Below are 26,597 nucleotides of genomic sequence, written 5' to 3'. Positions count from 1 at the left end.
TTCTTTTCAGTTGCAAACTCCACTCCATATATATATATGGGGAGGGACTAGCTCCAACTCGGTTTTACAGTGAAAACTGCAGGAATTTCTAACCGGAACTAGGAAACAGACTGAGAAACCAGAGTAAAATTTCTCCTGCAAACCGTTCCCTTTGTGCTAGATGAACGAACGTCTCTCCACATGCTCAGTTCTGAGAGATAAGTGTGTGTGAAAGACGTCCTTCAACTAGCTTGTTGGGAACACAAAGTTCCTTTTCAGTTGCAAACTCCACTCCATACATATATATGGGTAGGGACTAGCTCCAACTCGGTTTTACAGTGAAAACTGCAGGAACTTCAAACCGGCAATAGGAAACAGACTGAGAAACCAGAGTAAATGTTTCCCCTGCCACCCGTTCCCTTTGTGCTAGATGAACGAACGTCTCTCCACATGCTCAGTTCTGAGAGATAAGTGTGTGTGAAAGCCGTCCTTCACCTAGCTTGTAGGGAACACAAAGTTTCTTTTCAGTTGCAAACTCCACTCCATACATATATATGGGGAGGTACTAGCTCCAACTCGGTTTTACAGTGAAAACTGCAGGAACTTCAAACCGGCACTAGGAAACAGACTGAGAAACCAGAGTAAATGTTTCCCCTGCCACCCGTTCCCTTTGTGCTAGATGAACGAACGTCTCTCCACATGCTCAGTTCTGAGAGATAAGTGTGTGTGAAAGCCGTCCTTCACCTATCTTGTTGGGAACACAAAGTTTCTTTTCAGTTGCAAACACCTCTCCATATATATATATGGGGAGGTACTACCTATAAATCGGTTATACAGTGAAAACTGCAGGAACTTCAAACCGGCACTAGGAAACAGACTGAGAAACCAGAGTAAAAGTTTCTCCTGCAACCCGTTCCCTTTGTGCTAGATGAACGAACGTCTCTCCACATGCTCAGTTCTGAGAGATAAGTGTGTGTGAAAGCCGTCCGTCACCTAGCTTGTTGGGAACACAAAGTTTCTTTTCAGTTGCAAACTCCAATCCATACATATATATGGGGAGGTACTAGCTCCAACTCGGTTTTACAGTGAAAACTGCAGGAACTTCAAACCGGCACTAGGAAACAGACTGAGAAACCAGAGTAAAAGTTTCTCCTTCATCCCGTTCCCTTTGTGCTAGATGAACGAACGTCTCTCCACATGCTCAGTTCTGAGAGATAAGTGTGTGTGAAAGCCGTCCTTCACCTAGCTTGTTGGGAACACTAAGTTTCTTTTCACTTGCAAACTCCACTCCATACATATATATGGGTAGGGACTAGCCCCAACTCGGTTTTACAGTGAAAAATGCAGGAATTTCTAACCGGCACTAGGAAACAGACTGAGAAACCAGAGTAAAAGTTTCTCCTGCAACCCATTCCTTTGTGCTAGATGAACGAACGTCTCTCCACATGCTCAGTTCTGAGAGATAAGTGTGTGTGAAACCCGTCCTTCACCTAGCTTGTTGGGAACACAAAGTTTCTTTTCAGTTGCAAACTCCACTCCATATATATATATGGGTAGGGACTAGCTCCAACTCGGTTTTACAGTGAAAAATGCAGGAATTTCTAACCGGCACTAGGAAACAGACTGAGAAACCAGAGTAAAATTTCTCCTGCAAACCGTTCCCTTTGTGCTAGATGAACGAACGTCTCTCCACATGCTCAGTTCTGAGAGATAAGTGTGTGTGAAAGCCGTCCTTCACCTAGCTTGTTGGGAACACAAAGTTTCTTTTCAGTTGCAAACTCCACTCCATACATATATATGGGGAGGTACTAGCTCCAACTCTGTTTTACAGTGAAAACTGCAGGAACTTCAAACCGGCACTAGGAAACAGACTGAGAAACCAGAGTAAAAGTTTCTCCTGCAACCCGTTCCCTTTGTGCTAGATGAACGAAAGTCTCTCCACATGCTCAGTTCTGAGAGATAAGTGTGTGTGAAAGCCGTCCTTCACCTAGCTTGTTGGGAACACTAAATTTCTTTTCAGTTGCAAACTCCACTCCATACATATATATGGGGAGTTACTAGCTCCAACTCGGTTTTACAGTGAAAACTGCAGGAACTTCAAACCGGCACTATTAAACAGACTGAGAAACCAGAGTAAAAGTTTCTCCTGCAACCCATTCCCTTTGTGCTAGATGAAAGAAACGTCTCTCCACATGCTCATTTCTGAGAGATAAGTGTGTGTGAAACCCGTCCTTCACCTAGCTTGTTGGGAACACAAAGTTTCTTTTCAGTTGCAAACTCCACTCCATATATATATATGGGGAGGGACTAGCTCCAACTCGGTTTTACAGTGAAAACTGCAGGAATTTCTAACCGGCACTAGGAAACAGACTGAGAAACCAGAGTAAAATTTCTCCTGCAAACCGTTCCCTTTGTGCTAGATGAACGAACGTCTCTCCACATGCTCAGTTCTGAGAGATAAGTGTGTGTGAAAGCCGTCCTTCACCTATCTTGTTGGGAACACAAAGTTTCTTTTCAGTTGCAAACTCCACTCCATACATATATATGGGGAGTTACTAGCTCCAACTCGGTTTTACAGTGAAAACTGCAGGAATTTCAAACCGGCACTAGGAAACAGACTGAGAAACCAGAGTAAATGTTTCCCCTGCCACCCGTTCCCTTTGTGCTAGATGAACGAACGTCTCTCCACATGCTCAGTTCTGAGAGATAAGTGTGTGTGAAAGCCGTCCTTCACCTAGCTTGTTGGGAACACAAAGTTTCTTTTCAGTTGCAAACTCCACTCCATACATATATATGGGGAGTTACTAGCTCCAACTCGGTTTTACAGTGAAAACTGCAGGAACTTCAAACCGGCACTATTAAACAGACTGAGAAACCAGAGTAAAAGTTTCTCCTGCAAATCATTCCCTTTGTGCTAGATGAACGAACGTCTCTCCACATGCTCAGTTCTGAGAGATAAGTGTGTGTGAAAGCCGTCCTTCACCTAGCTTGTTGGGAACACAAAGTTTCTTTTCAGTTGCAAACTCCACTCCATATATATATATGGGGAGGGACTAGCTCCAACTCGGTTTTACAGTGAAAACTGCAGGAATTTCTAACCGGAACTAGGAAACAGACTGAGAAACCAGAGTAAAATTTCTCCTGCAAACCGTTCCATTTGTGCTAGATGAACGAACGTCTCTCCACATGCTCAGTTCTGAGAGATAAGTGTGTGTGAAAGACGTCCTTCAACTAGCTTGTTGGGAACACAAAGTTCCTTTTCAGTTGCAAACTCCACTCCATACATATATATGGGTAGGGACTAGCTCCAACTCGGTTTTACAGTGAAAACTGCAGGAACTTCAAACCGGCAATAGGAAACAGACTGAGAAACCAGAGTAAATGTTTCCCCTGCCACCCGTTCCCTTTGTGCTAGATGAACGAACGTCTCTCCACATGCTCAGTTCTGAGAGATAAGTGTGTGTGAAAGCCGTCCTTCACCTAGCTTGTAGGGAACACAAAGTTTCTTTTCAGTTGCAAACTCCACTCCATACATATATATGGGGAGGTACTAGCTCCAACTCGGTTTTACAGTGAAAACTGCAGGAACTTCAAACCGGCACTAGGAAACAGACTGAGAAACCAGAGTAAATGTTTCCCCTGCCACCCGTTCCCTTTGTGCTAGATGAACGAACGTCTCTCCACATGCTCAGTTCTGAGAGATAAGTGTGTGTGAAAGCCGTCCTTCACCTATCTTGTTGGGAACACAAAGTTTCTTTTCAGTTGCAAACACCTCTCCATATATATATATGGGGAGGTACTACCTATAAATCGGTTATACAGTGAAAACTGCAGGAACTTCAAACCGGCACTAGGAAACAGACTGAGAAACCAGAGTAAAAGTTTCTCCTGCAACCCGTTCCCTTTGTGCTAGATGAACGAACGTCTCTCCACATGCTCAGTTCTGAGAGATAAGTGTGTGTGAAAGCCGTCCGTCACCTAGCTTGTTGGGAACACAAAGTTTCTTTTCAGTTGCAAACTCCAATCCATACATATATATGGGGAGGTACTAGCTCCAACTCGGTTTTACAGTGAAAACTGCAGGAACTTCAAACCGGCACTAGGAAACAGACTGAGAAACCAGAGTAAAAGTTTCTCCTGCAACCCGTTCCCTTTGTGCTAGATGAACGAACGTCTCTCCACATGCTCAGTTCTGAGAGATAAGTGTGTGTGAAAGCCGTCCTTCACCTAGCTTGTTGGGAACACTAAGTTTCTTTTCACTTGCAAACTCCACTCCATACATATATATGGGTAGGGACTAGCCCCAACTCGGTTTTACAGTGAAAAATGCAGGAATTTCTAACCGGCACTAGGAAACAGACTGAGAAACCAGAGTAAAAGTTTCTCCTGCAACCCATTCCTTTGTGCTAGATGAACGAACGTCTCTCCACATGCTCAGTTCTGAGAGATAAGTGTGTGTGAAACCCGTCCTTCACCTAGCTTGTTGGGAACACAAAGTTTCTTTTCAGTTGCAAACTCCACTCCATATATATATATGGGTAGGGACTAGCTCCAACTCGGTTTTACAGTGAAAAATGCAGGAATTTCTAACCGGCACTAGGAAACAGACTGAGAAACCAGAGTAAAATTTCTCCTGCAAACCGTTCCCTTTGTGCTAGATGAACGAACGTCTCTCCACATGCTCAGTTCTGAGAGATAAGTGTGTGTGAAAGCCGTCCTTCACCTAGCTTGTTGGGAACACAAAGTTTCTTTTCAGTTGCAAACTCCACTCCATACATATATATGGGGAGGTACTAGCTCCAACTCTGTTTTACAGTGAAAACTGCAGGAACTTCAAACCGGCACTAGGAAACAGACTGAGAAACCAGAGTAAAAGTTTCTCCTGCAACCCGTTCCCTTTGTGCTAGATGAACGAAAGTCTCTCCACATGCTCAGTTCTGAGAGATAAGTGTGTGTGAAAGCCGTCCTTCACCTAGCTTGTTGGGAACACTAAATTTCTTTTCAGTTGCAAACTCCACTCCATACATATATATGGGGAGTTACTAGCTCCAACTCGGTTTTACAGTGAAAACTGCAGGAACTTCAAACCGGCACTATTAAACAGACTGAGAAACCAGAGTAAAAGTTTCTCCTGCAACCCATTCCCTTTGTGCTAGATGAAAGAAACGTCTCTCCACATGCTCATTTCTGAGAGATAAGTGTGTGTGAAACCCGTCCTTCACCTAGCTTGTTGGGAACACAAAGTTTCTTTTCAGTTGCAAACTCCACTCCATATATATATATGGGGAGGGACTAGCTCCAACTCGGTTTTACAGTGAAAACTGCAGGAATTTCTAACCGGCACTAGGAAACAGACTGAGAAACCAGAGTAAAATTTCTCCTTCAAACCGTTCCCTTTGTGCTAGATGAACGAACGTCTCTCCACATGCTCAGTTCTGAGAGATAAGTGTGTGTGAAAGCCGTCCTTCACCTATCTTGTTGGGAACACAAAGTTTCTTTTCAGTTGCAAACTCCACTCCATACATATATATGGGGAGTTACTAGCTCCAACTCGGTTTTACAGTGAAAACTGCAGGAATTTCAAACCGGCACTAGGAAACAGAATGAGAAACCAGAGTAAATGTTTCCCCTGCCACCCGTTCCCTTTGTGCTAGATGAACGAACGTCTCTCCACATGCTCAGTTCTGAGAGATAAGTGTGTGTGAAAGCCGTCCTTCACCTAGCTTGTTGGGAACACAAAGTTTCTTTTCAGTTGCAAACTCCACTCCATATATATATATGGGGAGGTACTACCTCCAAATCGGTTATACAGTGAAAACTGCAGGAACTTCAAACCGGCACTAGGCAACAGACTGAGAAACCAGAGTAAAAGTTTCCCGTGCAACCCGTTCCCTTTGTGCTAGATGAACGAAAGTCTCTCCACATGCTCAGTTCTGAGAGATAAGTGTGTGTGAAAGCCGTACTTCACCTAGCTTTTTGGGAACACAAAGTTTCTTTTCAGTTGCAAACTCCACTCCATACATATATATGGGGAGGTACTAGCTCCAACTCGGTTTTACAGTGAAAACTGCAGGAACATCAAACCGGCACTAGGAAACAGACTGAGAAACCAGAGTAAAAGTTTCTCCTGCAACCCGTTCCCTTTGTGCTAGATGAACGAAAGTCTCTCCACATGCTCAGTTCTGAGAGATAAGTGTGTGTGAAAGCCGTCCTTCACCTAGCTTGTTGGGAACACTAAATTTCTTTTCAGTTGCAAACTCCACTCCATACATATATATGGGGAGTTACTAGCTCCAACTCGGTTTTACAGTGAAAACTGCAGGAACTTCAAACCGGCACTATTAAACAGACTGAGAAACCAGAGTAAAAGTTTCTTCTGCAACCCATTCCCTTTGTGCTAGATGAAAGAAACGTCTCTCCACATGCTCAGTTCTGAGAGATAAGTGTGTGTGAAACCCGTCCTTCACCTAGCTTGTTGGGAACACAAAGTTTCTTTTCAGTTGCAAACTCCACTCCATATATATATATGGGGAGGGACTAGCTCCAACTCGGTTTTACAGTGAAAACTGCAGGAATTTCTAACCGGCACTAGGAAACAGACTGAGAAACCAGAGTAAAATTTCTCCTGCAAACCGTTCCCTTTGTGCTAGATGAACGAACGTCTCTCCACATGCTCAGTTCTGAGAGATAAATGTGTGTGAAAGCCGTCCTTCACCTATCTTGTTGGGAACACAAAGTTTCTTTTCAGTTGCAAACTCCACTCCATACATATATATGGGGAGTTACTAGCTCCAACTCGGTTTTACAGTGAAAACTGCAGGAATTTCAAACCGGCACTAGGAAACAGACTGAGAAACCAGAGTAAATGTTTCCCCTGCCACCCGTTCCCTTTGTGCTAGATGAACGAACGTCTCTCCACATGCTCAGTTCTGAGAGATAAATGTGTGTGAAAGCCGTCCTTCACCTAGCTTGTTGGGAACACAAAGTTTCTTTTCAGTTGCAAACTCCACTCCATATATATATATGGGGAGGTACTACCTCCAAATCGGTTATACAGTGAAAACTGCAGGAACTTCAAACCGGCACTAGGCAACAGACTGAGAAACCATAGTAAAAGTTTCCCGTGCAACCCGTTCCCTTTGTGCTAGATGAACGAAAGTCTCTCCACATGCTCAGTTCTGAGAGATAAGTGTGTGTGAAAGCCGTACTTCACCTAGCTTTTGGGAACACAAAGTTTCTTTTCAGTTGCAAACTCCACTCCATACATATATATGGGGAGGTACTAGCTCCAACTCGGTTTTACAGTGAAAACTGCAGGAACTTCAAACCGGCACGAGGAAACAGACTGAGAAACCAGAGTAAATGTTTCCCCTGCAACCCGTTCCTTTTGTGCTACATGAACGAACGTCTCTCCACATGCTCAGTTCTGAGAGATAAGTGTGTGTGAAAGCCGTCCTTCACCTAGCTTGTTGGGAACACAAAGTTTCTTTTCAGTTGCAAACTCCACTCCATACATATATATGGGGAGGTACTAGCTCCAACTCGGTTTTACAGTGAAAACTGCAGGAACTTCAAACCGGCACTAGGAAAGAGACTGAGAAACCAGAGTAAAAGTTTCTCCTTCAACCCGTTCCATTTGTGCTAGATGAACGAACGACTCTCCACATGCTCAGTTCTGAGAGATAAGTGTGTGTGAAAGCCGTCTTTCAACTAGCTTGTTGGGAACACAAAGTTTCTTTTCAGTTGCAAACTCCACTCCATACATATATATGGGGAGTTACTAGCTCCAACTCTGTTTTACAGTGAAAACTGCAGGAACTTCAAACCGGCACTATTAAACAGACTGAGAAACCAGAGTAAAAGTTTCTCCTGCAACCCGTTCCCTTTGTGCTAGATGAACGAACGTCTCTCCACATGCTCAGTTCTGAGAGATAAGTGTGTGTGAAAGCCGTCCTTCAACTAGCTTGTTGGGAACACAAAGTTTCTTTTTAGTTGCAAACTCCACTCCATACATATATATGGGGAGGTACTAGCTCCAACACGATATTACAGTGAAAACGGCAGGAACTTCAAACCGGCACTAGGAAACAGACTGAGAAACCAGAGTAAATGTTTCCCCTGCAACCCGTTCCCTTTGTGCTAGATGAACGAACGTCTCTCCACATGCTCAGTTCTGAGAGATAAGTGTGTGTGTACGCCGTCCTTCACCTAGCTTGTTGGGAACACAAAGTTTCTTTTCAGTTGCAAACTCCACTCCATACATATATATGGGGAGGTACTAGCTCCAACTCGGTTTTACAGTGAAAACTGCAGGAACTTCAAACCGGCACTAGGAAACAGACTGAGAAACCAGAGTAAAAGTTTCTCCTGCAACCCGATCCCTTTGTGCTAGATGAACGAACGTCTCTCCACATGCTCAGTTCTGAGAGATAAGTGTGTGTGAAAGCCGTCCGTCACCTAGCTTGTTGGGAACACAAAGTTTCTTTTCAGTTGCAAACTCCACTCCATACATATATATGGGGAGGTACTAGCTCCAACACGGTTTTACAGTGAAAACGGCAGGAACTTCAAACCGGCACTAGGAAACAGACTGAGAAACCACAGTAAATGTTTCCCCTGCAAACCGTTCCCTTTGTGCTAGATGAACGAACGTCTCTCCACATGCTCAGTTCTGAGAGATAAGTGTGTGTGAAAGCCGTCCTTCACCTAGCTTGTTGGGAACACAAAGTTTCTTTTCAGTTGCAAACTCCACTCCATACATATATATGGGGAAGTACTAGCTCCAACTCGATTTTACAGTGAAAACTGCAGGAACTTCAAACCGGCACTAGGAAACAGACTGAGAAACCAGAGTAAAAGTTTCTCCTGCAACCCGTTCCCTTTGTGCTAGATGAACGAACGTCTCTCCACATGCTCAGTTCTGAGAGATAAGTGTGTGTGAAAGCCGTCCTTCACCTAGCTTGTTGGGAACATAAAGTTTCTTTTCAGTTGCAAACTCCACTCCATACATATATATGGGGAGGTACTAACTCCAACTCGATTTTACAGTGAAAACTGCAGGAACTTCAAACCGGCACTAGGAAACAGACTGAGAAACCAGAGTAAAAGTTTCTCCTGCAACCCATTCCCTTTGTGCTAGATGAACGAACGTCTCTCCACATGCTCAGTTCTGAGAGATAAGTGTGTGTGAAAGCCGTCCTTCACCTAGCTTGTTGGGAACACAAAGTTTCTTTTCAGTTGCAAACTCCACTACATATAAATATATGGGTAGGGACTAGCTCCAACTCGGTTTTACAGTGAAAACTGCAGGAATTTCTAACCGGCACTAGGAAACAGACTGAGAAACCAGAGTAAAATTTCTCCTGCAAACCGTTCCCTTTGTGCTAGATGAACGAACGTCTCTCCACATACTCAGTTCTGAGAGATAAGTGTGTGTGAAAGCCGTCCTTCACCTAGCTTGTAGGGAACACAAAGTTTCTTTTCAGTTGCAAACTCCACTCCATACATATATATGGGGAGGTACTAGCTCCAACTCGGTTTTACAGTGAAAACTGCAGGAACTTCAAACCGGCACTAGGAAACAGACTGAGAAACCAGAGTAAATGTTTCACCTGCCACCCGTTCCCTTTGTGCTAGATGAACGAACGTCTCTCCACATGCTCAGTTCTGAGAGATAAGTGTGTGTGAAAGCCGTCCTTCACCTAGCTTGTTGGGAACACAAAGTTTCTTTTCAGTTGCAAACTCCACTCCATACATATATATGGGGAAGTACTAGCTCCAACTCGATTTTACAGTGAAAACTGCAGGAACTTCAAACCGGCACTAGGAAACAGACTGAGAAACCAGAGTAAAAGTTTCTCCTGCAACCCGTTCCCTTTGTGCTAGATGAACGAACGTCTCTCCACATGCTCAGTTCTGAGAGATAAGTGTGTGTGAAAGCCGTCCTTCACCTAGCTTGTTGGGAACATAAAGTTTCTTTTCAGTTGCAAACTCCACTCCATACATATATATGGGGAGGTACTAGCTCCAACTCGATTTTACAGTGAAAACTGCAGGAACTTCAAACCGGCACTAGGAAACAGACTGAGAAACCAGAGTAAAAGTTTCTCCTGCAACCCATTCCCTTTGTGCTAGATGAACGAACGTCTCTCCACATGCTCAGTTCTGAGAGATAAGTGTGTGTGAAAGCCGTCCTTCACCTAGCTTGTTGGGAACACAAAGTTTCTTTTCAGTTGCAAACTCCACTACATATAAATATATGGGTAGGGACTAGCTCCAACTCGGTTTTACAGTGAAAACTGCAGGAATTTCTAACCGGCACTAGGAAACAGACTGAGAAACCAGAGTAAAATTTCTCCTGCAAACCGTTCCCTTTGTGCTAGATGAACGAACGTCTCTCCACATGCTCAGTTCTGAGAGATAAGTGTGTGTGAAAGCCGTCCTTCACCTAGCTTGTAGGGAACACAAAGTTTCTTTTCAGTTGCAAACTCCACTCCATACATATATATGGGGAGGTACTAGCTCCAACTCGGTTTTACAGTGAAAACTGCAGGAACTTCAAACCGGCACTAGGAAACAGACTGAGAAACCAGAGTAAATGTTTCACCTGCCACCCGTTCCCTTTGTGCTAGATGAACGAACGTCTCTCCACATGCTCAGTTCTGAGAGATAAGTGTGTGTGAAAGCCGTCCTTCACCTAGCTTGTTGGGAACACAAAGTTTCTTTTCAGTTGCAAACACCTCTCCATATATATATATGGGGAGGTACTACCTACAAATCGGTTATACAGTGAAAACTGCAGGAAATTCAAACCGGCACTAGGAAACAGACTGAGAAACCAGAGTAAAAGTTTCTCCTGCAACCCGTTCCCTTTGTGCTAGATGAACGAAAGTCTCTCCACATGCTCAGTTCTGAGAGATAAGTGTGTGTGAAAGCCGTCCTTCACCTAGCTTGTTGGGAACACAAAGTTTCTTTTCAGTTGCAAACTCCACTCCATACATATATATGGGGAGTTACTAGCTCCAACTCGGTTTTACAGTGAAAACTGCAGGAACTTCAAACCGGCACTATTAAACAGACTGAGAAACCAGAGTAAAAGTTTCTCCTGCAACCCATTCCCTTTGTGCTAGATGAACGAACGTCTCTCCACATGCTCAGTTCTGAGAGATAAGTGTGTGTGAAAGCCGTCCTTCACCTAGCTTGTTGGGAACACAAAGTTTCTTTTCAGTTGCAAACTCCACTCCATATATATATATGGGTAGGGACTAGCTCCAACTCGGTTTTACAGTGAAAACTGCAGGAATTTCTAACCGTCACTAGGAAACAGACTGAGAAACCAGAGTAAAATTTCTCCTGCAAACCGTTCCCTTTGTGCTAGATGAACGAACGTCTCTCCACATGCTCAGTTCTGAGAGATAAGTGTGTGTGAAAGCCGTCCTTCACCTAGCTTGTTGGGAACACAAAGTTTCTTTTCAGTTGCAAACTCCACTCCATACATATATATGGGGAGTTACTAGCTCCAACTCGGTTTTACAGTGAAAACTGCAGGAACTTCAAACCGGCACTATTAAACAGACTGAGAAACCAGAGTAAAAGTTTCTCCTGCAACCCATTCCCTTTGTGCTAGATGAACGAACGTCTCTCCACATGCTCAGTTCTGAGAGATAAGTGTGTGTGAAAGCCGTCCTTCACCTAGCTTGTTGGGAACATAAAGTTTCTTTTCAGTTGCAAACTCCACTCCATACATATATATGGGGAGGTACTAGCTCCAACTCGATTTTACAGTGAAAACTGCAGGAACTTCAAACCGGCACTAGGAAACAGACTGAGAAACCAGAGTAAAAGTTTCTCCTGCAACCCATTCCCTTTGTGCTAGATGAACGAACGTCTCTCCACATGCTCAGTTCTGAGAGATAAGTGTGTGTGAAAGCCGTCCTTCACCTAGCTTGTTGGGAACACAAAGTTTCTTTTCAGTTGCAAACTCCACTACATATATATATATGGGTAGGGACTAGCTCCAACTCGGTTTTACAGTGAAAACTGCAGGAATTTCTAACCGGCACTAGGAAACAGACTGAGAAACCAGAGTAAAATTTCTCCTGCAAACCGTTCCCTTTGTGCTAGATGAACGAACGTCTCTCCACATGCTCAGTTCTGAGAGATAAGTGTGTGTGAAAGCCGTCCTTCACCTAGCTTGTAGGGAACACAAAGTTTCTTTTCAGTTGCAAACTCCACTCCATACATATATATGGGGAGGTACTAGCTCCAACTCGGTTTTACAGTGAAAACTGCAGGAACTTCAAACCGGCACTAGGAAACAGACTGAGAAACCAGAGTAAATGTTTCACCTGCCACCCGTTCCCTTTGTGCTAGATGAACGAACGTCTCTCCACATGCTCAGTTCTGAGAGATAAGTGTGTGTGAAAGCCGTCCTTCACCTAGCTTGTTGGGAACACAAAGTTTCTTTTCAGTTGCAAACACCTCTCCATATATATATATGGGGAGGTACTACCTACAAATCGGTTATACAGTGAAAACTGCAGGAAATTCAAACCGGCACTAGGAAACAGACTGAGAAACCAGAGTAAAAGTTTCTCCTGCAACCCGTTCCCTTTGTGCTAGATGAACGAAAGTCTCTCCACATGCTCAGTTCTGAGAGATAAGTGTGTGTGAAAGCCGTCCTTCACCTAGCTTGTTGGGAACACAAAGTTTCTTTTCAGTTGCAAACTCCACTCCATACATATATATGGGGAGTTACTAGCTCCAACTCGGTTTTACAGTGAAAACTGCAGGAACTTCAAACCGGCACTATTAAACAGACTGAGAAACCAGAGTAAAAGTTTCTCCTGCAACCCATTCCCTTTGTGCTAGATGAACGAACGTCTCTCCACATGCTCAGTTCTGAGAGATAAGTGTGTGTGAAAGCCGTCCTTCACCTAGCTTGTTGGGAACACAAAGTTTCTTTTCAGTTGCAAACTCCACTCCATATATATATATGGGTAGGGACTAGCTCCAACTCGGTTTTACAGTGAAAACTGCAGGAATTTCTAACCGGCACTAGGAAACAGACTGAGAAACCAGAGTAAAATTTCTCCTGCAAACCGTTCCCTTTGTGCTAGATGAACGAACGTCTCTCCACATGCTCAGTTCTGAGAGATAAGTGTGTGTGAAAGCCGTCCTTCACCTAGCTTGTTGGGAACACAAAGTTTCTTTTCAGTTGCAAACTCCACTCCATACATATATATGGGGAGTTACTAGCTCCAACTCGGTTTTACAGTGAAAACTGCAGGAACTTCAAACCGGCACTATTAAACAGACTGAGAAACCAGAGTAAAAGTTTCTCCTGCAACCCATTCCCTTTGTGCTAGATGAACGAACGTCTCTCCACATGCTCAGTTCTGAGAGATAAGTGTGTGTGAAAGCCGTCCTTCACCTAGCTTGTTGGGAACACAAAGTTTCTTTTCAGTTGCAAACTCCACTCCATATATATATATGGGGAGGGACTAGCTCCAACTCGGTTTTACAGTGAAAACTGCAGGAATTTCTAACCGGCACTAGGAAACAGACTGAGAAACCAGAGTAAAATTTCTCCTGCAATCCGTTCCCTTTGTGCTAGATGAACGAACGTCTCTCCACATGCTCAGTTCTGAGAGATAAGTGTGTGTGAAACCCGTCCTTCACCTAGCTTGTTGGGAACACAAAGTTTCTTTTCAGTTGCAAACTCCACTCCATACATATATATGGGGAGGTACTAGCTCCAACTCGGTTTTACAGTGAAAACTGCAGGAACTTCAAACCGGCACTAGGAAACAGACTGAGAAACCAGAGTAAATGTTTCCCCTGCCACCCGTTCCCTTTGTGCTAGATGAACGAACGTCTCTCCACATGCTCAGTTCTGAGAGATAAGTGTGTGTGAAAGCCGTCCTTCACCTAGCTTGTAGGGAACACAAAGTTTCTTTTCAGTTGCAAACTCCACTCCATACATATATATGGGGAGGTACTAGCTCCAACTCGGTTTTACAGTGAAAACTGCAGGAAATTCAAACCGGCACTAGGAAACAGACTGAGAATCCAGAGTAAATGTTTCCCCTGCCACCCGTTCCCTTTGTGCTAGATGAACGAACGTCTCTCCACATGCTCAGTTCTGAGAGATAAGTGTGTGTGAAAGCCGTCCTTCACCTAGCTTGTTGGGAACACAAAGTTTCTTTTCAGTTGCAAACACCTCTCCATATATATATATGGTGAGGTACTACCTACAAATCGGTTATACAGTGAAAACTGCAGGAAATTCAAACCGGCACTAGGAAACAGACTGAGAAACCAGAGTAAAAGTTTCTCCTGCAACCCGTTCCCTTTGTGCTAGATGAACGAAAGTCTCTCCACATGCTCAGTTCTGAGAGATAAGTGTGTGTGAAAGCCGTCCTTCACCTAGCTTGTTGGGAACACAAAGTTTCTTTTCAGTTGCAAACTCCACTCCATACATATATATGGGGAGTTACTAGCTCCAACTCGGTTTTACAGTGAAAACTGCAGGAACTTCAAACCGGCACTATTAAACAGACTGAGAAACCAGAGTAAAAGTTTCTCCTGCAACCCATTCCCTTTGTGCTAGATGATTTAACGTCTCTCCACATGCTCAGTTCTGAGAGATAAGTGTGTGTGAAAGCCGTCCTTCACCTAGCTTGTTGGGATCACAAAGTTTCTTTTCAGTTGCAAACTCCACTCCATATATATATATGGGGAGGGACTAGCTCCAACTCGGTTTTACAGTGAAACCTGCAGGAATTTCTAACCGGCACTAGGAAACAGACTGAGAAACCAGAGTAAAATTTCTCCTGCAAACCGTTCCCTTTGTGCTAGATGAACGAACGTCTCTCCACATGCTCAGTTCTGAGAGATAACTGTGTGTGAAAGCCGTCCTTCACCTAGCTTGTTGGGAACACAAAGTTTCTTTTCAGTTGCAAAATCCAATCCATACATATATATGGGGAGGTACTAGCTCCAACTCGGTTTTACAGTGAAAACTGCAGGAACTTCAAACCGGCACTAGGAAACAGACTGAGAAACCAGAGTAAAAGTTTCTCCTGCAACCCGTTCCCTTTGTGCTAGATGAACGAAAGTCTCTCCACATGCTCAGTTCTGAGAGATAAGTGTGTGTGAAAGCCGTCCTTCACCTAGCTTGTTGGGAACACTAAGTTTCTTTTCAGTTGCAAACTCCACTCCATACATATATATGGGGAGTTACTAGCTCCAACTCGGTTTTACAGTGAAAACTGCAGGAACTTCAAACCGGCACTATTAAACAGACTGAGAAACCAGAGTAAAAGTTTCTCCTGCAACCCATTCCCTTTGTGCTAGATGAACGAACGTCTCTCCACATGCTCAGTTCTGAGTGATATGTGTGTGTGAAAGCCGTCCTTCACCTAGCTTTTTGGGATCACAAAGTTTCTTTTCAGTTGCAAACTCCACTCCATATATATATATGGGGAGGAACTAGCTCCAACTCGGTTTTACAGTGAAAACTGCAGGAATTTCTAACCGGCACTAGGAAACAGACTGAGAAACCAGAGTAAAATTTCTCCTGCAAACCGTTCCCTTTGTGCTAGATGAACGAACGTCTCTCCACATGCTCAGTTCTGAGAGATAAGTGTGTGTGAAAGCCGTCCTTCACCTAGCTTGTTGGGAACACAAAGTTTCTTTTCAGTTGCAAAATCCACTCCATACATATATATGGGGAGGTACTAGCTTCAACTCGGTTTTACAGTGAAAACTGCAGGAACTTCAAACCGGCACTAGGAAACAGACTGAGAAACCAGAGTAAAAGTTTCTCCTGCAACCCGTTCCCTTTGTGCTAGATGAACGAAAGTCTCTCCACATGCTCAGTTCTGAGAGATAAGTGTGTGTGAAAGCCGTCCTTCACCTAGCTTGTTGGGAACACTAAGTTTCTTTTCAGTTGCAAACTCCACTCCATACATATATATGGGGAGTTACTAGCTCCAACTCGGTTTTACAGTGAAAACTGCAGGAACTTCAAACCGGCACTATTAAACAGACTGAGAAACCAGAGTAAAAGTTTCTCCTGAAACCCATTCCCTTTGTGCTAGATGAAAGAAACGTCTCTCCACATGCTCAGTTCTGAGATATAAGTGTGTGTGAAAGCCGTCCTTCACCTAGCTTGTTGGGAACACAAAGTTTCTTTTCAGTTGCAAACTCCACTCCATATATATATATGGGGAGGGACTAGCTCCAACTCGGTTTTACAGTGAAAACTGCAGGAATTTCTAACCGGCACTAGGAAACAGACTGAGAAACCAGAGTAAAATTTCTCCTGCAAACCGTTCCCTTTGTGCTAGATGAACGAACGTCTCTCCACATGCTCAGTTCTGAGAGATAAGTGTGTGTGAAAGCCGTCCTTCACCTAGCTTGTTGGGAACACAAAGTTTCTTTTCAGTTGCAAACTCCACTCCATACATATATATGGGGAGGTACTAGCTCCAACTCGGTTTTACAGTGAAAACTGCAGGAACTTCAAACCGGCACTAGGAAACAGACTGAGAAACCAGAGTAAATGTTTCCCCTGCCACCCGTTCCCTTTGTGCTAGATGAACGAACGTCTCTCCACATGCTCAGTTCTGAGAGATAAGTGTGTGTGAAAGCCGTCCTTCACCTAGCTTGTTGGGAACACAAAGTTTCTTTTCAGTTGCAAACTCCACTCCATATATATATATGGGGAGGTACTACCTCCAAATCCGTTATACAGTGAAAACTGCAGGAACTTCAAACCGGCACTAGGCAACAGACTGAGAAACCAGAGTAATAGTTTCTCCTGCAACCCGTTCCCTTTGTGCTAGATGAACGAAAGTCTCTCCACATGCTCAGTTCTGAGAGATAAGTGTGTGTGAAAGCCGTCCTTCACCTAGCTTGTTGGGAACACAAAGTTTCTTTTCAGTTGCAAACTCCACTCCATATATATATATGGGTAGGGACTAGCTCCAACTCGGTTTTACAGTGAAAACTGCAGGAATTTCTAACCGGCACTAGGAAACAGACTGAGAAACCAGAGTAAAATTTCTCCTGCAAACCGTTCCCTTTGTGCTAGATGAACGAACGTCTCTCCACATGCTCAGTTCTGAGAGATAAGTGTGTGTGAAAGCCGTCCTTCACCTAGCTTGTTGGGAACACAAAGTTTCTTTTCAGTTGCAAACTCCACTCCATATATATATATGGGGAGGTACTACCTCCAAATCCGTTATACAGTGAAAACTGCAGGAACTTCAAACCGGCACTAGGCAACAGACTGAGAAACCAGAGTAATAGTTTCTCCTGCAACCCGTTCCCTTTGTGCTAGATGAACGAAAGTCTCTCCACATGCTCAGTTCTGAGAGATAAGTGTGTGTGAAAGCCGTCCTTCACCTAGCTTGTTGGGAACACAAAGTTTCTTTTCAGTTGCAAACTCCACTCCATATATATATATGGGTAGGGACTAGCTCCAACTCGGTTTTACAGTGAAAACTGCAGGAATTTCTAACCGGCACTAGGAAACAGACTGAGAAACCAGAGTAAAATTTCTCCTGCAAACCGTTCCCTTTGTGCTAGATGAACGAACGTCTCTCCACATGCTCAGTTCTGAGAGATAAGTGTGTGTGAATGCCGTCCTTCACCTAGCTTGTTGGGAACACAAAGTTTCTTTTCAGTTGCAAACTCCACTCCATACATATATATGGGGAGTTACTAGCTCCAACTCGGTTTTACAGTGAAAACTGCAGGAACTTCAAACCGGCACTATTAAACAGACTGAGAAACCAGAGTAAAAGTTTCTCCTGCAACCCATTCCCTTTGTGCTAGATGAACGAACGTCTCTCCACATGCTCAGTTCTGAGAGATAAGTGTGTGTGAAAGCCGTCCTTCACCTAGCTTGTTGGGAACACAAAGTTTCTTTTCAGTTGCAAACTCCACTCCATATATATATATGGGGAGGGACTAGCTCCAACTCGGTTTTACAGTGAAAACTGCAGGAATTTCTAACCGGCACTAGGAAACAGACTGAGAAACCAGAGTAAAATTTCTCCTGCAATCCGTTCCCTTTGTGCTAGATGAACGAACGTCTCTCCACATGCTCAGTTCTGAGAGATAAGTGTGTGTGAAACCCGTCCTTCACCTAGCTTGTTGGGAACACAAAGTTTCTTTTCAGTTGCAAACTCCACTCCATACATATATATGGGGAGGTACTAGCTCCAACTCGGTTTTACAGTGAAAACTGCAGGAAATTCAAACCGGCACTAGGAAACAGACTGAGAAACCAGAGTAAATGTTTCCCCTGCCACCCGTTCCCTTTGTGCTAGATGAACGAACGTCTCTCCACATGCTCAGTTCTGAGAGATAAGTGTGTGTGAAAGCCGTCCTTCACCTAGCTTGTTGGGAACACAAAGTTTCTTTTCAGTTGCAAACACCTCTCCATATATATATATGGTGAGGTACTACCTACAAATCGGTTATACAGTGAAAACTGCAGGAAATTCAAACCGGCACTAGGAAACAGACTGAGAAACCAGAGTAAAAGTTTCTCCTGCAACCCGTTCCCTTTGTGCTAGATGAACGAAAGTCTCTCCACATGCTCAGTTCTGAGAGATAAGTGTGTGTGAAAGCCGTCCTTCACCTAGCTTGTTGGGAACACTAAGTTTCTTTTCAGTTGCAAACTCCACTCCATACATATATATGGGGAGTTACTAGCTCCAACTCGGTTTTACAGTGAAAACTGCAGGAACTTCAAACCGGCACTATTAAACAGACTGAGAAACCAGAGTAAAAGTTTCTCCTGAAACCCATTCCCTTTGTGCTAGATGAAAGAAACGTCTCTCCACATGCTCAGTTCTGAGAGATAAGTGTGTGTGAAAGCCGTCCTTCACCTAGCTTGTTGGGAACACAAAGTTTCTTTTCAGTTGCAAACTCCACTCCATATATATATATGGGGAGGGACTAGCTCCAACTCGGTTTTACAGTGAAAACTGCAGGAATTTCTAACCGGCACTAGGAAACAGACTGAGAAACCAGAGTAAAATTTCTCCTGCAAACCGTTCCCTTTGTGCTAGATGAACGAACGTCTCTCCACATGCTCAGTTCTGAGAGATAAGTGTGTGTGAAAGCCGTCCTTCACCTAGCTTGTTGGGAACACAAAGTTTCTTTTCAGTTGCAAACTCCACTCCATACATATATATGGGGAGGTACTAGCTCCAACTCGGTTTTACAGTGAAAACTGCAGGAACTTCAAACCGGCACTAGGAAACAGACTGAGAAACCAGAGTAAATGTTTCCCCTGCCACCCGTTCCCTTTGTGCTAGATGAACGAACGTCTCTCCACATGCTCAGTTCTGAGAGATAAGTGTGTGTGAAAGCCGTCCTTCACCTAGCTTGTTGGGAACACAAAGTTTCTTTTCAGTTGCAAACTCCACTCCATATATATATATGGGGAGGTACTACCTCCAAATCCGTTATACAGTGAAAACTGCAGGAACTTCAAACCGGCACTAGGCAACAGACTGAGAAACCAGAGTAATAGTTTCTCCTGCAACCCGTTCCCTTTGTGCTAGATGAACGAAAGTCTCTCCACATGCTCAGTTCTGAGAGATAAGTGTGTGTGAAAGCCGTCCTTCACCTAGCTTGTTGGGAACACAAAGTTTCTTTTCAGTTGCAAACTCCACTCCATATATATATATGGGTAGGGACTAGCTCCAACTCGGTTTTACAGTGAAAACTGCAGGAATTTCTAACCGGCACTAGGAAACAGACTGAGAAACCAGAGTAAAATTTCTCCTGCAAACCGTTCCCTTTGTGCTAGATGAACGAACGTCTCTCCACATGCTCAGTTCTGAGAGATAAGTGTGTGTGAATGCCGTCCTTCACCTAGCTTGTTGGGAACACAAAGTTTCTTTTCAGTTGCAAACTCCACTCCATACATATATATGGGGAGTTACTAGCTCCAACTCGGTTTTACAGTGAAAACTGCAGGAACTTCAAACCGGCACTATTAAACAGACTGAGAAACCAGAGTAAAAGTTTCTCCTGCAACCCATTCCCTTTGTGCTAGATGAACGAACGTCTCTCCACATGCTCAGTTCTGAGAGATAAGTGTGTGTGAAAGCCGTCCTTCACCTAGCTTGTTGGGAACACAAAGTTTCTTTTCAGTTGCAATCTCCACTCCATATATATATATGGGGAGGGACTAGCTCCAACTCGGTTTTACAGTGAAAACTGCAGGAATTTCTAACCGGCACTAGGAAACAGACTGAGAAACCAGAGTAAAATTTCTCCTGCAATCCGTTCCCTTTGTGCTAGATGAACGAACGTCTCTCCACATGCTCAGTTCTGAGAGATAAGTGTGTGTGAAACCCGTCCTTCACCTAGCTTGTTGGGAACACAAAGTTTCTTTTCAGTTGCAAACTCCACTCCATACATATATATGGGGAGGTACTAGCTCCAACTCGGTTTTACAGTGAAAACTGCAGGAAATTCCAACCGGCACTAGGAAACAGACTGAGAAACCAGAGTAAATGTTTCCCCTGCCACCCGTTCCCTTTGTGCTAGATGAACGAACGTCTCTCCACATGCTCAGTTCTGAGAGATAAGTGTGTGTGAAAGCCGTCCTTCACCTAGCTTGTTGGGAACACAAAGTTTCTTTTCAGTTGCAAACACCTCTCCATATATATATATGGTGAGGTACTACCTACAAATCGGTTATACAGTGAAAACTGCAGGAAATTCAAACCGGCACTAGGAAACAGACTGAGAAACCAGAGTAAAAGTTTCTCCTGCAACCCGTTCCCTTTGTGCTAGATGAACGAAAGTCTCTCCACATGCTCAGTTCTGAGAGATAAGTGTGTGTGAAAGCCGTCCTTCACCTAGCTTGTTGGGAACACAAAGTTTCTTTTCAGTTGCAAACTCCACTCCATATATATATATGGGGAGGGACTAGCTCCAACTCGGTTTTACAGTGAAACCTGCAGGAATTTCTAACCGGCACTAGGAAACAGACTGAGAAACCAGAGTAAAATTTCTCCTGCAAACCGTTCCCTTTGTGCTAGATGAACGAACGTCTCTCCACATGCTCAGTTCTGAGAGATAAGTGTGTGTGAAAGCCGTCCTTCACCTAGCTTGTTGGGAACACAAAGTTTCTTTTCAGTTGCAAAATCCACTCCATACATATATATGGGGAGGTACTAGCTCCAACTCGGTTTTACAGTGAAAACTGCAGGAACTTCAAACCGGCACTAGGAAACAGACTGAGAAACCAGAGTAAAAGTTTCTCCTGCAACCCGTTCCCTTTGTGCTAGATGAACGAAAGTCTCTCCACATGCTCAGTTCTGAGAGATAAGTGTGTGTGAAAGCCGTCCTTCACCTAGCTTGTTGGGAACACTAAGTTTCTTTTCAGTTGCAAACTCCACTCCATACATATATATGGGGAGTTACTAGCTCCAACTCGGTTTTACAGTGAAAACTGCAGGAACTTCAAACCGGCACTATTAAACAGACTGAGAAACCAGAGTAAAATTTTCTCCTGCAACCCATTCCCTTTGTGCTAGATGAACGAACGTCTCTCCACATGCTCAGTTCTGAGAGATAAGTGTGTGTGAAAGCCGTCCTTCACCTAGCTTGTTGGGATCACAAAGTTTCTTTTCAGTTGCAAACTCCACTCCATATATATATATGGGTAGGGACTAGCTCCAACTCGGTTTTACAGTGAAAACTGCAGGAATTTCTAACCGGCACTAGGAAACAGACTGAGAAACCAGAGTAAAATTTCTCCTGCAAACCGTTCCCTTTGTGCTAGATGAACGAACGTCTCTCCACATGCTCAGTTCTGAGAGATAAGTGTGTGTGAAAGCCGTCCTTCACCTAGCTTGTTGGGAACACAAAGTTTCTTTTCAGTTGCAAAATCCACTCCATACATATATATGGGGAGGTACTAGCTCCAACTCGGTTTTACAGTGAAAACTGCAGGAACTTCAAACCGGCACTAGGAAACAGACTGAGAAACCAGAGTAAAAGTTTCCCCTGCAACCCGTTCCCTTTGTGCTAGATGAAGGAAAGTCTCTCCACATGCTCAGTTCTGAGAGATAAGTGTGTGTGAAAGCCGTCCTTCACCTAGCTTGTTGGGAACACAAAGTTTCTTTTCAGTTGCAAACTCCACTCCATACATATATATGGGGAGTTACTAGCTCCAACTCGGTTTTACAGTGAAAACTGCAGGAACTTCAAACCGGCACTATTAAACAGACTGAGAAACCAGAGTAAAAGTTTCTCCTGCAACCCATTCCCTTTGTGCTAGATGAAAGAAACGTCTCTCCACATGCTCAGTTCTGAGAGATAAGTGTGTGTGAAAGCCGTCCTTCACCTAGCTTGTTGGGAACACAAAGTTTCTTTTCAGTTGCAAACTCCACTCCATATATATATATGGGGAGGGACTAGCTCCAACTCGGTTTTACAGTGAAAACTGCAGGAATTTCTAACCGGCACTAGGAAACAGACTGAGAAACCAGAGTAAAATTTCTCCTGCAAACCGTTCCCTTTGTGCTAGATGAACGAACGTCTCTCCACATGCTCAGTTCTGAGAGATAAGTGTGTGTGAAAGCCGTCCTTCACCTAGCTTGTTGGGAACACAAAGTTTCTTTTCAGTTGCAAACTCCACTCCATACATATATATGGGGAGGTACTAGCTCCAACTCGGTTTTACAGTGAAAACTGCAGGAACTTCAAACCGGCACTAGGAAACAGACTGAGAAACCAGAGTAAATGTTTCCCCTGCCACCCGTTCCCTTTGTGCTAGATGAACGAACGTCTCTCCACATGCTCAGTTCTGAGAGATAAGTGTGTGTGAAAGCCGTCCTTCACCTAGCTTGTTGGGAACACAAAGTTTCTTTTCAGTTGCAAACTCCACTCCATATATATATATGGGGAGGTACTACCTCCAAATCCGTTATACAGTGAAAACTGCAGGAACTTCAAACCGGCACTAGGCAACAGACTGAGAAACCAGAGTAATAGTTTCTCCTGCAACCCGTTCCCTTTGTGCTAGATGAACGAAAGTCTCTCCACATGCTCAGTTCTGAGAGATAAGTGTGTGTGAAAGCCGTCCTTCACCTAGCTTGTTGGGAACACAAAGTTTCTTTTCAGTTGCAAACTCCACTCCATACATATATATGGGGAGGTACTAGCTCCAACTCGGCTTTACAGTGAAAACTGCAGGAACTTCAAACCGGCACTAGGAAACAGACTGAGAAACCAGAGTAAATGTTTCCCCTGCAACCCGTTCCTTTTGTGCTACATGAACGAACGTCTCTCCACATGCTCAGTTCTGAGAGATAAGTGTGTGTGAAAGCCGTCCTTCACCTAGCTTGTTGGGAACACAAAGTTTCTTTTCAGTTGCAAACACCTCTCCATATTTATATATATGGGTAGGGACTAGCTCCAACTCGGTTTTACAGTGAAAACTGCAGGAACTTCAAACCGGCACTAGGAAACAGACTGAGAAACCAGAGTAAAAGTTTCTCCTGCAACCCGTTCCCCTTGTGCTAGATGAACGAACATCTCTCCACATGCTCAGTTCTGAGAGATAAGTGTGTGTGAAAGCCGTCCTTCACCTAGCTTGTTGGGAACACAAAGTTTCTTTTCAGTTGCAAACTCCACTCCATACATATATATGGGGAGGTACTAGCTCCAACTCGGTTGTACAGTGAAAACTGCAGGAACTTCAAACCGGCACTATTAAACAGACTGAGAAACCAGAGTAAAAGTTTCTACTTCAACCCGTTCCATTTGTGCTAGATGAACGAACGACTCTCCACATGCTCAGTTCTGAGAGATAAGTGTGTGTGAAAGCCGTCCTTCACCTAGCTTGTTGGGAACACAAAGTTTCTTTTCAGTTGCAAACTCCACTCCATACATATATATTTGGAGGTACTAGCTCCAACTCGGTTTTACAGTGAAAACTGCAGGAACTTCAAACCGGCACTAGGAAACACATTGAGAAACCAGAGTAAAGTTTCTCCTGCAACCCGTTCCCTTTGTGCTAGATGAACGAACGTCTCTCCACATGCTCAGTTCTGAGAGATAAGTGTGTGTGAAAGCCGTCCGTCACCTAGCTTGTTGGGAACACAAAGTTTCTTTTCAGTTGCAAACTCCACTCCATACATATATATGGGGAGGTACTAGCTCCAACTCGGTTTTACAGTGAAAACTGCAGGAACTTCAAACCGGCACTAGGAAACAGACTGAGAAACCAGAGTAAAAGTTTCTCCTGCAACCCATTCCCTTTGTGCTAGATGAACGAACGTCTCTCCACATGCTCAGTTCTGAGAGATAAGTGTGTGTGAAACCCGTCCTTCACCTAGCTTGTTGGGAACACAAAGTGTCTTTTCAGTTGCAAACTCCACTCCATATATATATATGGGTAGGGACTAGCTCCAACTCGGTTTTACAGTGAAAACTGCAGGAATTTCTAACCGGCACTAGGAAACAGACTGAGAAACCAGAGTAAAATTTCTCCTGCAAACCGTTCCCTTCGTGCTAGATGAACGAACGTCTCTCCACATGCTCAGTTCTGAGAGATAAGTGTGTGTGAAAGGCTTCCTTCACCTAGCTTGTTGGGAACACAAAGTTTCTTTTCAGTTGCAAACTCCACTCCATACATATATATGGGGAGGTACTAGCTCCAACTCGGCTTTACAGTGAAAACTGCAGGAACTTCAAACCGGCACTAGGAAACAGACTGAGAAACCAGAGTAAATGTTTCCCCTGCAACCCGTTCCTTTTGTGCTACATGAACGAACGTCTCTCCACATGCTCAGTTCTGAGAGATAAGTGTGTGTGAAAGCCGTCCTTCACCTAGCTTGTTGGGAACACAAAGTTTCTTTTCAGTTGCAAACACCTCTCCATATATATATATATGGGTAGGGACTTGCTCCAACTCGGTTTTACAGTGAAAACTGCAGGAACTTCAAACCGGCACTAGGAAACAGACTGAGAAACCAGAGTAAAAGTTTCTCCTGAAACCCGTTCCCCTTGTGCTAGATGAACGAACATCTCTCCACATGCTCAGTTCTGAGAGATAAGTGTGTGTGAAAGCCGTCCTTCACCTAGCTTGTTGGGAACACAAAGTTTCTTTTCAGTTGCAAACTCCACTCCATACATATATATGGGGAGGTACTAGCTCCAACTCGGTTGTACAGTGAAAACTGCAGGAACTTCAAACCGGCACTATTAAACAGACTGAGAAACCAGAGTAAATGTTTCTCCTTCAACCCGTTCCATTTGTGCTAGATGAACGAACGACTCTCCACATGCTCAGTTCTGAGAGATAAGTGTGTGTGAAAGCCGTCCTTCACCTAGCTTGTTGGGAACACAAAGTTTTTTTCAGTTGCAAACTCCACTCCATACATATATATGGGAGGTACTAGCTCCAACTCGGTTTTACAGTGAAAACTGCAGGAACTTCAAACCGGCACTAGGAAACACACTGAGAAACCAGAGTAAAAGTTTCTCCTGCAACCCGTTCCCTTTGTGCTAGATGAACGAACGTCTCTCCACATGCTCAGTTCTGAGAGATAAGTGTGTGTGAAAGCCGTCCGTCACCTAGCTTGTTGGGAACACAAAGTTTCTTTTCAGTTGCAAACTCCACTCCATACATATATATGGGGAGGTACTAGCTCCAACTCGGTTTTACAGTGAAAACTGCAGGAACTTCAAACCGGCACTAGGAAACAGACTGAGAAACCAGAGTAAAAGTTTCTCCTGCAACCCATTCCCTTTGTGCTAGATGAACGAACGTCTCTCCACATGCTCAGTTCTGAGAGATAAGTGTGTGTGAAACCCGTACTTCACCTAGCTTGTTGGGAACACAAAGTGTCTTTTCAGTTGCAAACTCCACTCCATATATATATATGGGTAGGGACTAGCTCCAACTCTGTTTTACAGTGAAAACTGCAGGAATTTCTAACCGGCACTAGGAAACAGACTGAGAAACCAGAGTAAAATTTCTCCTGCAAACCGTTCCCTTCGTGCTAGATGAACGAACGTCTCTCCACATGCTCAGTTCTGAGAGATAAGTGTGTGTGAAAGCCGTCCTTCACCTAGCTTGTTGGGAACACAAAGTTTCTTTTCAGTTGCAAACTCCTTTCCATACATATATATGGGGAGGTACTAGCTCCAACTCGGTTTTACAGTGAAAACTGCAGGAACTTCAAACCGGCACTAGGAAACAGACTGAAAAACCAGAGTAAATGTTTCCCCTGCCACCCGTTCCCTTTGTGCTATATGAACGAACGTCTCTCCACATGCTCAGTTCTGAGAGATAAGTGTGTGTGAAAGCCGTCCTTCACCTAGCTTGTTGGGAACACAAAGTTTCTTTTCAGTTGCAAACTCCACTCCATATATATATATGGGGAGGTACTACCTCCAAATCGGTTATACAGTGAATACTGCAGGAACTTCAAACCGGCACTAGGCAACAGACTGAGAAACCAGAGTAAAAGTTTCTCCTGCAACCCGTTCCCTTTGTGCTAGATGAACGAAAGTCTCTCCACATGCTCAGTTCTGAGAGATAAGTGTGTGTGAAAGCCGTCTTTCAC

Source organism: Camelus bactrianus, unplaced genomic scaffold (genome assembly GCF_048773025.1).
Source record: "Camelus bactrianus isolate YW-2024 breed Bactrian camel unplaced genomic scaffold, ASM4877302v1 HiC_scaffold_30, whole genome shotgun sequence".
NCBI classification, from domain to species: Eukaryota; Metazoa; Chordata; class Mammalia; order Artiodactyla; family Camelidae; genus Camelus; species Camelus bactrianus.
This window is presented reverse-complemented; position numbering follows the sequence as displayed.